Source organism: Carcharhinus amblyrhynchos, chromosome 7, assembly GCF_965287045.1.
Source record: "Carcharhinus amblyrhynchos chromosome 7, sCarAmb.v2.hapA, whole genome shotgun sequence".
Lineage (NCBI taxonomy): Eukaryota > Metazoa > Chordata > Chondrichthyes > Carcharhiniformes > Carcharhinidae > Carcharhinus > Carcharhinus amblyrhynchos.
The window spans coordinates 5,785,163-5,799,501 of record NC_137330.1 but is presented as its reverse complement, the minus strand read 5'-3'; the positions used below and the strand labels follow the sequence as shown (position 1 = coordinate 5,799,501).

Here is a 14,339-nt window from a genome sequence, read left to right as displayed (position 1 = left end):
CTCAAATACCCTGCTTATGACATTAGTACAGCATTCTCATATTGGTCAGCTGTCTGAAGGCTGTGGTCGCTAACTTAATCAAGAGTCCTATTTCAGACAGCACAGAGCAACTCAGATAAAGGTTCCATCTGGAATCTAGACTACTCTGCACTGTGACCAAACTTATTATAAAACTGACTCAGATGGTACAGGCATACTAATAAGCTTTCTGGAGATGGCAGGGCAGAGTCAGACATACCTGCAGGATGAAGTGTGTGAAGTTTTCCTGAAACATCCGCAAAGATAAAATGCAGATTATTTTATACTGTGTACCAAGAGTCACTCCTTAATAATACAAGCTCCCAGTAACCTTATACAAAAGCAAAATACTGTGGCTGACGGAAATCTGAAATAAAAACAGAAAATGTTGGAGATGCTTAGCAGGTCTGGCAGACATCTGTAGAGTCAGAAACAAGGGTAATGTTTCAGATAAGACTCATCTCTGAGATTAAGTATTGAGGGATAATTCACAAACAGCTGATGTGCCCATCAGAATTAATTGCAACTAATAAAACTGCTCCTATGCTCATTTTCACATCTCTGCTTGAATAATTATACCAATTGACACTAAAGCACTAGATGTGAATGAAATGTCAGCTATGGTTCTGTTGATATCACCCTTGCCTCAGAACCAAAAGATTGTGGGTTCAAGTCTTATTCCAGAGACTTGAGCACAAAAATCTAAGACCATATTCCAGTAAGGGAATGCTGCCCTTCGGAGGTACCATCTTTAAGGTGTAATGTTAAACAGTGACCGTGTGTGCTCTCTCTTAGTTCAAACTAACAGATCCCATAGTAATATCTTTTTTAAGAACTGGGAATTCCCACCCTGACGCCCTTGCAAATATGTATTCCTCAATAAAAATTGTACAAAAAAGAACTGGTCACTTATCACATTGCTGTTTGTGAAAGCTTTCTGTGTGCAAATTGTTTAATGGGTTTCCTACATAACAACAATGACTACACTTCAAAAGTTAAAAGTTAATTAGCTGTAAAGTGCTTTGAAACATTCTTAAGTCGTGAATGGTGCTATATATAGATAAACCCTTCCCCCCCCCCACACAAAGTGTAACGCAAAATAACAAATCAACTTATACAGTTTAGTGTTATCAGCAAGTGATTAGGAAGGCAAATGTAATCTTGTCATTTTTTGCCAGGGAAATGGAATATAAAAGTAGTGGTGTTTGCTACAATTGTTCAGGACATGGGTGAGACCATGGGCTGGATTTTCTCGCCTCCCCAACACATCTTTCCCATGACAGGAAGCGGCTCAGTGTTGGCCAGCAGCGAGATCTTCTGGTCCCGCTGCTGTCAATGGAATTTCCCATTGAAGACACCACGTTCCGCCAGGAAACCTGCAGCAGAGGTGCACCACCAGTGGGAACTGCTGGAAAGTTCAGGTCCATATCTTGAGTACTGTTACAGTTTTGGTCTCACTATTTAAGGAAGTGTATACATGTGTTCAAAGAAGGTTCACTTGATTGATACATCAGTGGATATCATCTTACTCAGAGAGGTTAAATAGTCTGGGCCTTTATCTATGGGAGTTTAGAAGGTTTGGATGTGATTTTATTGACTGGGTGGTTGCTGAAAGGACGCTTCTCTTGGTCGGAGAGACTAGAACTCGGGGATCCATCTTAATTCAGAAACTTAAGACAGATAATTTTTTTCCCTCTCAGAGGGTCGTGAATCTTTGGAACTTTCTTCCCCAGAACACAGTGGAGGCAGAGATAATGAATAATTTGCCGGTAGGAGTAAATAGATTCTGGACTAATAAGGGAGTCAATGGTTATTGGGCGTAGGTGGAAAGTGGAGCTGAGACCACAATCAGATCATCCATGCAGTTGTGGCCCATCAGCTTTAAATCAGCGCCAAGTTTAAAAGGAGGCCTGGTGTAGATAGCGGGCAGCGTCGGAGCGGGCAGCGGAGTGAGAGGGAAGCAGAGTGAGCTATTAGGGCTTAATATCAAAAAGGGCTTGAAGGTAAAAAGGCCAGGTTGAAAGAACAAGGAAAAAAAAAATTTTTTTTTTTTCAAAACTACTACAGCAAGAAACAAGGAAAAAATTTTTTCCCACAACAAATTATATTGAATAATGGAGGGGCATGTGATGTGCGGTTCCTGTATGATGTGGGAACTGGTGGACCCCAGGGTCCTTCCCAGTGACCATGTCTGCAGTAAGTGCAGGTTGCTGGAGGAGCTCCAGCTCAAGGTGGATGAGCTGGCCTCTGAGCTACAGACACTGAGGCTCATCAGGGGGAGAGAGGGTGCCATTGTCAATGGGGTGCAAGTGACATCCACCCCCTCTAGACTGTCTAAATCTAAGGGTCAGGAACAAAAGGGGGCTGCTGGGAGGAGGAAGGGGGGTGAGGAGCGGAGGCCTCAGCCTCTTAATCTGCATAACAGGTTTGAGGTTCTTGCTTCCACTCTGGAAGAGGACGAGGCAGGTGAGGTTGGTGAGCAAACTGCACACGGTACAGTGATGCAGCAGGACATAGGCAAAGAGAAGGGGAAAAGGAACGTAGTAGTGATTGGAGATAGTGGGGTGAAGAGTATTGACACTGTCCTTTGTCACAATGACAAAGTGCACAGAAGGGTGTGTTGTCTGCCTGGTGCTCGGGTACAGGATGTCGCAGCTGGGCTGCAGAGGAATCTGGAGTGGGAGGGTGAGAACCCAGTTGTGGTGGTACATGTGGGTGCCAGCGACGTAGGCAAAGTGCGGACTGAGGATCTGGGGAGGGAGTATGAGAAGCTGGGAATGGAATTAAAAAGTAGAACCGACAAGGTGGTCTTCTCTGGGCTACTGCCTGAACCGAGTGCAGACGGGCGTAGGGTTGACAGGATAAAGGAAGTGAATGGGTGGCTCAGAGATTGGTGTGGGAGGAATGGGATCGAATTTATGGGGCATTGGCACCAGTATTGGGGTAGGTGGGACTTGTTCGGGCGGGATGGGGTTGGTCTGAATCGTGCTGGGACCAGAGTGCTGGCGAATCGAGTAAAGAGGACTGTAGACAGGGCTTTAAACTAATTAGGGGGGGGGAGGGTGCGAGGGTAGGTGATGTTAGGAGGTCTACAGTTAAGGATAGGGTACAGGTAAGGGAAGAGGCTGAGGATGTCCCAAGTGGTGGCGTTACGGCAAATAGGGTCCAGAAGAAGGCTGGGATGAAAGCGCTTTATCTGAATGCACGAAGCATTCGGAATAAAGTGGATGAGCTGGTGGCGCAGATCGACACAAATGGATACGATCTGGTGGCCATTACAGAGACGTGGCTGCAAGGTGACAGGGACTGGGAGATGAATGTACAGGGCTATCAAGTGTTTAGGAAGGATAGGCAGGAGGAAAGAGGGGGTGGCGTAGCTCTGCTGATTAAGGACAGCATCAAGGTGGTAGCAAGGGATGATATCGGAGCCAAAGAGCAGAAAGTGGAATCGTTGTGGGTGGAGATTAGGAACAGCAAAGGGAGGAAGACGCTGGTGGGTGTCGTCTATAGGCCCCCGAATAATGATCTGGAGGTGGGGCGGGCTGTTAACGCGCAAATAAGTGCGGCGTGCAGGAATGGGACGGCAGTAGTTATGGGGGATTTCAATCTGCATATTGATTGGTCGACCCATGTTGGACGAGGTGGGCTCGAGGAGGAGTTCTTGGAATGCTGCCGGGATAGTTTCCTGGAACAGTGTGTGTTGGAGCCGACGAGGGAGCGAGCTATCTTGGATCTGGTGCTATGTAATGAGGCGGGTAGAATTAGGGACCTTGAGGTGAAGGATCCTCTTGGAGAGAGTGATCATTGTATGGTGGAGTTTCTGTTGCAGATGGAGGAGGAGAAAGTGGGTTCCCGGACACGTGTCCTTTGTTTGAATAGAGGGGAGTATGGTAGGATGAGAGAAGAATTGGCGAATGTGGACTGGGGGAGCGCGTTGGAAGGTAGGTCTGCTGAGGAGCAGTGGAGGATCTTTAAGGAGATCTTTCTTGGTGCTCAGCAGAAATTTATTCCGATGGTTAAAAAGGACAGTAGGAAGAGAGGTAATAAGCCATGGATAACGAAGGAGGTGAAGGAAAGTGTTAAATTAAAAGCGGAGGAATTTAGAGTAGCTAAGAGCAGTGGGCGAGAAGAGGATTGGGAAAGGTTTAAATGTCAACAAAGATTGACAAAAAAGTTGATAAAGGAGGGTAGGAGAAGCTATGAAGCTGGGCTAGCGCTTAATATAAAAAAGGATAGCAAGAGTTTTTATAAATATATAAAAAGGAAGAGGCTGGCTAGGGTGAACGTTGGTCCCTTAGCGGATGAGAAAGGGGACCTAGTGGTAGGGGATGGGGATATGGCTAAGGTCTTGAATAACTTTTTTGTTTCTGTCTTCACGGAGGAGGACGTGAATAATTTGCCGGGTGTTAGCGATGGAAAGGTGGTAGGACTGGAGGGTCTTAATGACATTACTGTTACTAGAGAGGTGGTGCGCGACAGACTGGAGGGGCTGATTGTGGACAAGTCCCCAGGACCGGATGGAATGCATCCGAGGGTTCTGAAAGAAATGGCGGAGGTGATAGTGGATGCCTTGGTGGTTATTTTCCAGACGTCGCTGGATTCCGGGGAAGTGCCGGAGGATTGGAAAACGGCTAATGTTACGCCGTTGTTTAAGAAGGGTGCCAGGCAAAAGGCGGGGAATTACAGGCCGGTTAGTTTAATGTCTGTGGTAGGTAAAATGTTAGAATCCGTCATTAAGGAGGAAATTGCGAGGCATCTTGAAGGGAATTGCTTGATAGGGCAGACGCAACACGGTTTCATTAAAGGGAAGTCGTGTCTGACAAATTTACTGGAGTTCTATGAGGATGTGTCTAGGGCGGTGGATAGAGGAGAGCCGGTGGATGTGGTCTTTCTGGATTTTCAGAAGGCGTTTGATAAGGTACCTCACAAGAGGTTACTGCAGAAGGTCAGAGGACATGGAGTTGGGGGTAGGGTGTTAGCGTGGATAGAGGATTGGTTGTCAAATAGGAGGCAGAGAGTGGGGGTCAATGGGTGCTATTCGGATTGGCGGTTGGTGACTTGTGGGGTGCCCCAGGGGTCGGTGCTGGGGCCTCAGCTATTTACCATTTATATAGATGATCTGGAGGAGGGAACCGAGTGTAGGGTGTCGAAATTTGCTGATGACACCAAGATTGGGGGAAAGGCAAATTGTGCGGAGGGTGTGGAGAGTCTGCAGAAGGATCTAGATAGGCTGGGCGAATGGGCCAGGAAATGGCAAATGGAATTTAATGTTGGCAAGTGTGAGGTGGTCCACTTTGGTAGGAAGAATGGTAGGAAGGACTATTACTTACGTGGCGAAAAACTGCAGCAGGCGACGGTGCAGAGGGACCTCGGGGTCCTTGTGCATGAGTCGCAAAAACCCAGCCTGCAGGTGCAGCAGGTGGTCAGGAAGGCGAATGGGATGCTGGCCTTCATAGCGAGGGGGATTGAATATAAAAGTAGGGAGGTCTTGCTGCAGCTGTATAGGGCATTGGTGAGGCCGCAGCTGGAGTACTGTGTGCAGTTTTGGGCGCCGCACCTGCGCAAGGATATTTTGGCCCTGGAGGGAGTGCAGAGGAGGTTTACTAGGCTGATACCGGAGTTGAGGGGGTTGAGCTATGAGGAGAGGCTGAATAAACTAGGCTTGTACTCGTTAGAGTTTAGAAGAATGAGGGGAGATCTCATTGAGACGTATAAGATGATGAATGGGATGGATAGGATAGAGGTGGAAAGACTCTTCCCGCTCAAAAAAGACAGTAGGACTAGGGGGCACAGCCTCAAGATAAAGGGGGGGCGGTTCAGAACGGAGTTGAGGAGGAACTTCTTCACTCAAAGGGTGGTGAATCTCTGGAATTCTCTGCCCGTTGAAGTGGTGGAGGCTGCCTCGCTAAATATTTTTAAGAAGCGGGTTGATGGGTTTTTGATAAGAGAGGGGATTAAGGGTTATGGGGAGAGGGCGGGAAAGTGGAACTGAGCCACGACAGATCAGCCATGATCTTATTGAATGGCGGGGCAGGCTCGAAGGGCCAGATGGCCTACTCCTGCTCCTATTTCTTATGTTCTTATGATTTTACTGAATGGCGCAGCATGCTTGAGAGGCCAAGTAGCCAACTCCTCCTCCTAATTCGTTTGGACATATTTTCCCTATGCAGCACTACAACATATCAAACAAGAGAACAAAATAGTCAAACAACAAAATATGTAGTTGAAATTAAAAATTAAAATAACCATTTTGGGAGAGCTCAAACTTTACTTTCCAACCACAATTCAAAATTACAAGAAGAATCTGACAGCTTTCCCTTCAGCACATTAGATGAACCTGTTTTGTTATCTTGGTTATGCTTACAGTTATCAAATTACAGTATGCAGGCTTTGTCTAGATCTTTCACTCTCCACTTGCAATGCAATGTGCCTTCCCACCCAACTGCTTTTAAAGGTCTTTATAACATACATGTTCCGCTTTGAGTGACAGGAATCTCATTACCTGGCCATTTGAAAGCCATTTTTCGGCAGTGAGATGATTGATACTTAGAAATGACTTCAATAACTTAATGTACAGCACAAAGCAAACAGCCAAATGCAATCTAATTTAGAAACTGAACTGCAGTAAAATACTGGGCACATCCTTCACCTTCCCCAATCTGCAGTAGATCAAGACCTAATTAGAAAGGTCTAAAAGATTCCAACTCTAAAAATGAATTAATAAATTCCCATTTCAAATAGAAGAATTCTGCTTAGTATAGCTAATGTAGTGATATGCCACAGTGCTTCACAAGGCAGAGTTCAGGTGTTGCAGGAAATGGGAACAGATCTTAAGTGATCAAAAAAGGTAGATTTTCAGGAGACTTTGGAAAATGGGAAGGAATGTACTTGGGTAGAGAGAGTTAGGATGGAGAAATAACAGTTGAAATTCCTGTTGCTGACAACAGTTTCACTCAGAAAGGAGACAGGACACACGGAGGTGCCAAAAGAGGCATGGAACCAAAGATTCTAATATAAATGCACTGGTGTACAAGCAACCAGCACAGTCTGATGAGACTGGGCTGATACCTGATTGAGGTTTACACGTGATAGAATGCAAGTGGACAGTTCTGCACAAGTTGCAGTTTGTCTACAATAGAAGTGCGAAAATGACAACTTGCCATTATCAATTTGGCACCTTGACAACTTCAGTGCCAAGGTGACAAAAATGCAAGCAAAAGATTTTGTCAAAGAGGGAATGGAGTAAAGATGGCGTGAGAAATCCCTCAGTGACGTTATTGGACAGTCTCAATAACGAAGGCTAGGCAAGAATCATGACAGTGTTGCACGTACCCATGAAGGAGATGGAGCACATGACCATTCCCTAGGAGGGAACCCTGGTGACCTGGTCAATATTTATTCCTTCAATTCTCACAGCAACATATCATCTGATCATTATCACACTACTGCTCATGGGAGTTGAAAGTCTGCAAATAAACTGTCACGTTTCCAACATTACAGTGATGATACTTCAAAAGTACTCAATTTGCTGAAATGGACTTTGAGATGTCTATGTGATGAAAGGTATTGTTAAAAAGCTTTCTTAATATCTCCCAATCAATAGCAAGAAACAGCTATTCTATTGCACTAACTATAAAATTGCAGCTAAATGGAATACATAAACATTTTATGGAAATTAATCAGAAATCCTATACCTTCTAAACTAAAAGTTGATTAAGTTACAAATTAATTAAATTTTTATTTCGCATCTCCATTGTGTTCCTTTATTCAATTCTGAATTAACAGTTATAGACTCTGCTTGCAAGCACTGTGTGTAAATGAGTAAAACAGTTTCTTTCTAAGCCTCTATGCCACAATAAATTGGATATCTTCAAAAATAATCATGCTGACTTATCAACCATAGCTTCATCTGCAAAGAACATCAGTAATACTGTGCTGCATTATAAATTGGCTTTAAAAAGAGTTCCAAACTAAACTATAGCAAACTCACATTTTTGTGAATTTCGTCTCCCTCAGTTCTCCCCTGCACCCCACATGCCACATTGCTCACCATTCTCAAGAAAGCCAAGGAGGCATATGATGATGAAAATTAAAATTACAATATTGATCACAAGAGATAGTTCATAAATGGAAATTGCTGAGAATTTGGGTAAAAGAAACAGCAGGGTTTAATACAAGACCAGGCCTAGCTAGTGGAATTCTTAGATCTGAAGTTTTAAAAAGAGAGGAGCTTGGTTGATGGCAACTGAGCCAACCTATAGGTATCAAAAGCATGAATAAAATGTTCAATGGTGCTATTGCTAATAGGGTCAGGGTAGATAAAGATTCTGAATTATATGGACACATACGCACATGGTTCTTGTGACAGAATCAATTGGATTTAAATTTTGAAGTGGACTGAGGAAGATACCAAGAAGGAATACTGAGTTCAGCCTGAGCATGCAATTTTAGAAGGCTCTTAAGTTGTAAATTTTGTGATGACAGCCAAACATAATGGCATGGCTTTTGTGAATATTAAGCTGCAAGAAGTTCCTCTTTATTTACGATTCAAGTTCAACAAACAGTTGGATAAAGCAACAGCTGTAGAATAAAAAGTGATAACAGAATGAGAAAGTAGGTTATCTTCACTAAATTGCTAGTACCATAACCAATGGGTTACCATACCCACAGAGGTAAATAGATTCTGGACTAATAAGGGAGTCAATGGAGTCACAGACTTATGGAGGCTGATCCCATGCTTAGGAATAATGTTGGCAAAAGGCAGCATACAAAGGAGGAATGTTATCCGATTATCTCTTTATACGTAGTTTGTGGTACTGAACTTTCAATTCTAAAACCCAAACTTGAGTTTAGCGTAGAGAGGCAAGTCTGATGACTCAAAATGTTGCCTAGTCAAAAGTAGAGTTTAACCTTGATTGTGAAAATGAAACCCAGAACAAAATCACCGACAACTGAGCACAACACTGCTCACAATTCAGCACTTACTGGTAAACTCACAGATGCCATAACAATTACAGATTTAGTTAAAAAAAATTGCTATCATTCACATTGGTCTTGATTTTGGGAGCAAAGGCACAATTGAACTTTAGAATGGGGAATCAATTCTGTGCCTAGTTGAGTTTTGAGCCTGACTTGGGAACATTCAAGAAGTAGAAATCACAAATTGTTTTGGTTAATCAAAGTATTGAGAGGTGTTAACCAAAAATCTCCACAGCATTGCAAGGATTCTTGGTTGATTCTACATTTTAATCTGTGGACTGGCAAGCTGGCTAGATTCTCTTTGCTCCCCCTGCTCAGCACTGCCACAGATACGGAAAGCTCAAAGAGGGGGATTTGGGTGCAACAATCAGACTTAAAAGTATCCTTTTATGGATTTCTTATTAACACACAGAATCCAATGGATTTGGCAACCATGGGGAAGACAGGCGGAAGATTTCAAGTTAGAAAATACTTCTATATGCAAAGGGCAGAAGTAGTTTGGAGCTCTCTTCCGCAAACAGCAGTTGATGCTAGGTCACCTATTATTTTAAATCTCAGAAGAAAGATTTTTGTTAACCAAAGATCTGAAGCAATTATGGGGAGTTATGTCAGACCAACTGGGATCACAGAGTAGCAGAAGAGGCTCAAGGAGATAAGTAGCCTATTCCTATTAGGAAATCATTAGAAATCGTTGTATGGTGATAGTATAACGTGAAATGATTTTTTAAAAAATTGAATACCATGAAATGGACCTAGGTGCCCTCTTGGTGGATCAGTTTAGATTGGCTAAGGAGCCTCTCTAGGCTGTCACGAACTCAAGATGTAAAGTTAAAGATGAAAAAAATTTCCATTGAAGCTTATTTTACTAATATACAAGGTTAGTAAAAAGTAGAAAACGCTATTGAGCATATCAAATGCCATACCCCCACACATATCTTTAATCTCCACCCTATGACATCTAGCTACATTTTAAATGTCTCTAATATTTTTACTACTTCTATTTCAACCAATTAATTTCAGTGTTTTTTTATTTACTAAGCAAAGTTCTTCCTAGAGTTTTGTTTACAATTTTAACAAAACCTGGCCCAGTCCAACGTAACTTTGTTATTACATGATTTCATTGTGTTGTGATTAGTCCAAATGAATTTATTTCTATTTACTTTTCTAAGCAAAGAAGTTTTTGCTGATATTCAAGGTATTTTTGTAAATTTTCATTAATGCTGGCTAGTCCCATATTTTTAGCATTTTTAAAAATTGGTTATCTCATGTGATGTGGGCATCACTGCCAGGCCAATGCTGTTGGGATTTTGGCTCAGCTACAGTGAAGGAACAGCAATATAGTTCCAAGTCAGGATGATGCGTGGCAGAGGGGGGGCTTGCAGAAGGTGTGGTTGCCCTTGCCCTTGGTGGTAGAGGTAATGGATTTTGAAGGTGCTGTCAAAGGAGTTGTTGTAAGTTACTGCAGTGCATTTTACAGATAGTACAGCCTGCTCCAACTGTGTATCAGTGATGGCAAGAATAAATGTTTGAGGTGTCAATGCCAATCAAGCAGCTGATTTATCAAGCTTTATGTCAAGCTTTGAGTATTGTTTAAACTGCACTCATTCAGATAAGTGGAGAATACTCCATCACACTCCTGATTCATGTCTTGTGGCTAATGGTCAGGTTTTGGGGAATCAGGCGAGTTATTTGCCACATCATCTGCAACGTCTGATCTGATCTCGTAGCTATTGTTTTTATAAGACTGATCCAGTTCAGTTTTTGGTAAATGGTAACCCCCCCAAAATGTTTACAGAGGGGGAAATTCAGTGATGTTGATGCCTTTGACTGTCCAACTATCTCGTTGGGAGATAGACATTGCCTGACATTTTTTTGCCACACATCAGTCCAAGGTCTTGCTATATGTGAACACAGACTGCTTCAGTGTCTGAGGAGTCAAAGGTGCTGAACATTGTGCAATCATCAGCTAACACCCTCACTTTTGACCTTATTATGAGAGGTCCTTGATGAAGCAGTTGAAGATGTTTGGGCATCTGAGGAATGCCTGAAGCAATATTTTGGGACTGAAATGACTAGCCTCCAACCACAACTGTCTTCCTTAGATATTACCAAAGAGGCAGGACAACCTATGATTCCTTAGACTACCAACACTCCCACCCAGCCCAATTCCTACAGATTCCAGTTTTGATCTTTCATGCCAAGAACATGATATCTTATCTGGGTTAAGATTATCAATAAAATGCATTATATTCAAGTTTCCACTGAAGATCCTCTTTCTAAACAGCAAAAGTTAAGATTCACTCATCATCTCTTGCAAATGGAGCCCATGCTTTATAGTGGTCAAACAATTCAGCTTTCTTGTATCATTACACAAGACTTTTTTTATATTTTGCAGATCCCAATATAAATATTACTCATTTATTTGTGAAAACCCACATCTCGGTGGTCTTGCACAGATCTCATCACTCATACTTGAGATGATCTTATTCCTCTTGTATTTGAGATGAGTCATGTTCTTTTCATCAACCTTATAAATCTTTTTTTTGACATGAAGACCCAAAAAGAATTTATGAAGGATCTGAACAGGATTAGCACAACCTATATATTCTTATTTTTGCAGTTTTTTTGGCCATTTAAGCAAACATTACGACTATGTTTTAGTTGTTTTACTTTAAAATTTTGTAAAAAGAGCTCAGCTGCGGTTGCTCATAGATACTGTCCGTGTCTCCTGGTGCTGATTCAATATCATTCAGTGCCTGTTTACTCGCATGTTCTTTCTTTACCCCATTGACAGCTGCCTAATCAAGTAATCTTCGTGTAAACCAAGATTTTTTTTAATATAAAAAGATTGATGGAACAGATCTATTACTTCGACATTTACACAGCTTACAGGTAAAGGTTACATCCACCATCTCCTCACAAAATTTGAAATAAAGTGAAAAGGCAACTGCGCAGAATCGCGATGGAAAAATAAATCTGAACAGGATCATTTTACAACATAATAAGAGAAAAGGAATATCTAATTTGGGGATACGCACAAGCAATGAAACTCAAGACTGCGCTTTGTATTAAAACGACGGGTCGCTCACTGCAAACTCAGCCAGGGAGAAAACACCGAGGCATATACATTAACAGGGATTAAAAGGCAATACAAGCAGACAACAGTGGCCAGTCTCGGCTCAAAAGAGAGTGAAAACCCCGGGCCGTGTATCTTGAGGTGGGGGATAGGAGGGGAGGCCGCTAGGAACCGTGCGGGGCGGAGGGAGATGGGAGACAAGAGCCGGCGACCGAGTCACAGCTGCAAGTGGCTGCACGACCGTTAACCGCTGCACCTGAGGGTCTACCCTCCGGGGGAAGGGAAAGGAGCAAATCTCACAGCTGCGGTCTAATTCTCCCTTTTCCCATCCCCTTTTCACCCCACACCCGTGTCGCGATCGCGACCGCCGCCATTCCGCCTCTCACCCTTCAGCAACAGCCTCCCGTCGCCATCCCGGCTCCCCCCGTCCGCACCGCCGTCAAACCCCACCAGCCAGCACCACGCCTCCGACACGAGGCCCGATTGGCGGAGAGGAGGCGGCCAATGGCGAGCGGCGATGCTCGTTGCCCGGGGCGACGCGTTCCTCCCGCCTCTGAACCCGTGACCTCGGGGCGCCGATGCTATTGGTCAGAACGTCGGCCAACACGCGCGCGGCAGGCGGGGGCCAAGCTGTTGCCGTAGAAACCAAGCCAGGCCCAAGCGGAGGCGAAGATGGAGGTCGGTGCAGCTGAGTGACTGGGAGGTGAGAAAGCAGCTGGAAAAATCATGGCGTGAGATGAGAGGCGGCTCCGCACGGCGGCAACCGAGTGACGACATTTGATTTGATTTGGTTTATTATTACAATAATTGGGATACAATGAAAAGTGTTGTTTCTTGTGCGCTACTCAGACAAAGCATACCGTTCATAGAGAGCATGGGGAGAGGGAAAGGAGAAGGTGTTGAAGTATCCCCTGCTAGTAATTAATGGATTGGGGGTGGGGGCGTCGTCCTCAGGCTCCTCTTCTTCCATTGTTGTGATGGGTCTCTACAGCCAGGCAACCCAAAATATTCTGATAGTTCAGTGGCTGCTGTCCTGTCCACTAACCCACTCCGCCCCCTGCCAGCTGTCAGCTCGGTAGCTATTTCATGGCAGATTGTCCTGGCTCTTTTTGAAGTCAGTCAATACCAGCTGACCCTGTAAACAGCCTCTTACTCGTTCCTCTTGCCTTAGGGTGGTTCAGCAGATGTTACCTGGCCAGTTGGGTGTTTCTGGGATTTTCTGCTTTTGGTCTAGATTTTCAGCACCTGAAATATCTTTGCTTTTATTTTTAGTTCATAAGATATTGGAACAAAATTGGCTATTTGACTCACCTACAGCTTACCTCTTGCACATTTCTGTGGCACTCCTTCCAGAGCTCCATTGAGTCTGGTCTGCCAGTTAAGTTTCTCAACTTCATTTTCCTGCTTTTTCTCTGCAGCCTTTGATCCTTTAGTTATCTAGAACCTATCTATCTCAATGACCTGACCCCCGCAGCCTTCTGTCACAATGAATTCCATAGATTCACCACCCTCTGGCTGAAGAAATTCCTCCTCATCTCAGTTCTAAAGGGTCGTCCTTCCACTCTGAGGCTGTGCCCTTGGGTCCTAGCCTGTCCTACAAATGGAAACATCTTCCCCACATCCTCTCTATCCAGGTCTTTCAGTGTTCTGTAAGTTTCATTGAGATCCCTGCAGTTTGCAAGTGCTGTCAAACGGTGAGGAAACTTCAAGAGGACATAGCTGACACAATGGGTGGAGATACTGCAGCACACTGCAGAAAACTGCAAGGTGAATTTTGGTAGATGAATGAGAAGAGACAATACAATTTTAAAGAGTGTGTGAGAGGAGAGTATCCTGGGGATGCTGATGAACAAAACTTTGAAGATGGCATAACAGGTTAACAAAGGTCATGGATCACACTTTAGGGACCTTTAAAATCCTAAATGTGGCTGGCAAGTTAATGCAGTATTGAGGGAGTTGTACACTTTAGGGATTGTTTTCTTGCAGATTTGTTCAACTAAGGCCTCATCTACAGCTTACCTCTTGCACATTTCTGTGGCACTCCTTCCAGAGCTCCAGCTCTCCAAGAAAAGGAACAATCAGCATACCAGTATGGAGTTTTTGAACTGGAAGTCAATAATAAGAGATGATCAGCAGAAAAGTTAAAACAATACTAAATTGAAAAAAAAATTGCCTGGAAAATTGACAAAATTCACATTCCAAATGAAATGCAATGGAAGCAAATCAAAAAATCAAAATAAATCTCAGCACATTATAATCCTGAATC

The 14,339-nt window shown here is 43.6% G+C and overlaps 2 protein-coding genes across 6 annotated transcripts in view; one reads left to right on the top strand and one right to left on the bottom strand.

The window, feature by feature from the left end:
* Positions 1-12,545, bottom strand: part of LOC145344747 (frizzled-3) — a 117,775-nt gene extending 105,230 nt beyond the window's left edge. The window contains exons 1-2 of one of the 3 annotated variants that reach the window (XM_080191861.1): positions 12,460-12,486; positions 239-385 (exon numbers count right to left, since the gene is read on the bottom strand). The gene's annotated coding sequence lies outside the window, so the exon portion shown is untranslated. Of the gene's footprint in view, positions 1-238; positions 386-12,459 lie in introns of all 3 variants that reach the window. The other 2 variants (XM_080191860.1, XM_080191862.1) reach the window with 2 other exon arrangements.
* Positions 12,546-12,676: 131 nt separating this feature from the next.
* Positions 12,677-14,339, top strand: part of fbxo16 (F-box protein 16) — a 39,016-nt gene continuing 37,353 nt past the window's right edge. For all 3 annotated transcript variants that reach the window (XM_080191857.1, XM_080191858.1, XM_080191859.1), the window contains exon 1: positions 12,677-12,776. The gene's annotated coding sequence lies outside the window, so the exon portion shown is untranslated. The remainder of the gene's footprint in view (positions 12,777-14,339) is intronic.